Source organism: Acomys minous (assembly GCF_964271855.1).
Source record: "Acomys minous genome assembly, chromosome: 4".
In the NCBI taxonomy this organism is placed as follows: domain Eukaryota; kingdom Metazoa; phylum Chordata; class Mammalia; order Rodentia; family Muridae; genus Acomys; species Acomys minous.
The window spans coordinates 70,141,372-70,143,846 of NC_140486.1; positions in this window are offsets into that span (position 1 = coordinate 70,141,372).

Sequence of the window (2,475 nt, forward strand, 5' to 3'; positions counted from 1 at the left end):
CAGGTGTGGAAGGGGTGCAGGGTACCAGAAGACATGAATGCCCAGGACTACATAGTGAGTTCAAGGGTTACAAGAGACCTCATCTCGAAAGTAAGAGATGGCTCAGCAGTTAAGAGTGCTGCCTATTCTTCCAGGGACCCAGGTTGAATTTCCAGCACCTGCATGCAAGGCTCACAACTGTAACTCAACCTCTTTGGACTCCTCACACACATGATGCCGACATACATGCAGTCAAAGCACCATGCACATTAAATGATAATAAAAGGATGATACTATAAACCATAAATTTGCAGAAATAACCTATAAAGAACAGAAAATGGATTATAGACATGAAAGCAACCAGACATATTGTTACTGCGCTGGCTGCATTGTAGAAAACTAAAATACAAACAACTCCTGTGCCTGAAGGAAATGAAGTAGCAAAGTTGTTAAAAATGCATGGTGGAAGGAAATATTTCTGAAATAAAGGAAGAGTTGCATCTAGAGCTTTGCTGGTCCACTTTAGCAAAAACCTCACCACCCCATCACCCCCAACATCATCATCATCATCAACAATAACATCGCTGCCACCACCAGCAGCAGCAGCAGCAACAGCAGCAGTAGCAGCAGCCTACTGCAAATGAGACTGTAGCAAGATTTTACACATGAAATGTACAGGAATTATGAAATAAGAATTCAGACAGAAGTAACAATTTTTAAACATAAGAAAGAAGTTAGGTAGTTATAACCTTTCTTAGAAGATGCATGAAACAACCAAACGTGGTGTTACCATGGCCACAGAGTACAAGGAAAGAGATGCCCACATGTGCATTGAAAGTGTGGGGGAGCAGAAATGAAAGAGGGGATGTCACAGAAACATTGGCAAGCATGGTCACCTCCTGAAAACAAGCAGAAAGTTTGTCTACCAACTGAGAGAAACTGAAATAAGACAGATGCCAGGCCAATAAATTATATTACTTAAGAAGCTGTGGCTATGAAGATTCAAAAAAGACTTAAATCACAGTTCTTGACAGGTGATCGTAAATCACCTGTCTAATGCAGAAAAAAAGTCTCAGAGCATCTTCAGAGCACAGCGTTAAGAAGGTAGAAAGAACACACATATGCCAGCCTCCTTACCCTCTAACCAAAGCCAACACCTCCTACGTCTGAAAGACGTATAACAATGCTACCTGGGAAAAGAAGCAACAAACAAAAGCACATAGGGAAACCAAAAAGACAAAATCAAACATATTTAATCAGTCCATATTCTTTGTTAAGTTGTAATGCTTTAGTTTACATTAAGTTCTAAGTTTTACAGAAAGTTGAAAGGATAACACAGAGCATCCTTACACACCCTGCCCAGAACCCCACATTATGAAAATGTACTGCAGCAAGGGACTGAATGCAGCCCCAAGCTCTCTTTCCCCAGTTTCTAGTTCCTTTTGCCTGGAAATAATCCCTGGGTCTACTTAGATTCTGTGGTCTTGATGGGTTTTGTATTACAAGTTGGTCATTCTGTAAAATGTCCCTTGGTAAAGCCCTGTCAGTGTTTTCTCATAATTAGACCAGGAATCAATATCTTTTGTGTTGTTACTAGTGACCTATCTCTGATGACTACAGTAAGGTGAATCTTTTTCGTTGCAAGAAATTCTGCTCTCTTTTGTGATAAAAATGCTTTTAGAAGATACTCTACAAATGTTGTCAAATTTTCTTCCTCCACCTCCAAATCATGCAATAAATTTTGCATCCATGATACTTCTTGTCTGAAATGGTTATTTCTATAAAATGGTAAATACTACATTTATATTGCCTCCCTTCTATTTAAGCAAAATTATTTTCTTTCTATATCTTAATTTAATATATAAATATAGACTTAAACATATCATTTTGTGAACCAAATAATGTTAAAATTATTCTTTAATTTGATGTTCATACCACCTCAGAGCCAATCCGTGTGAGCCATTGCAAAGTGGCCCTGTGTCCCCACCATTCCTTGAGCAATTCCTGACAGAGAACATGCTTGTCATTTCCCTGCTCTCTGTCCCAAGCCTTGGAATCAAGGTACAAACACGGGGAAGTAAGAAGACAACTTGCAGAAGTTAGTTTTCTCCTTCTAATATGGGTTCTGGGGATCAAACTCAAATTTGAGAGCAAGCAACTTTACCTGCTGGGCCATCTTGCTAGCTCTCCTGTTTATCTGGTTTGTGGGACAGCTAGTCTGGTGTACATAGCAGCAAACACACACACACACACACACACACACACACACACACCAGTTCCTAGCACTCACATCAGGGAGTTCACAACTGCCTGTAACTCAAGCTCCAGAAAATTCAATATCTCCTTCTGGCCTCCATAGGAACCTGCACATGAGTGTGCATTTATACACATACACACACACACACAGAGAGAGAGAGAGAGAGAGAGAGAGAGAGAGAGAGAGAGACAGACAGACAGAGACAGACAGAGAGACAGAGACAGACAGAGAGACAGAGA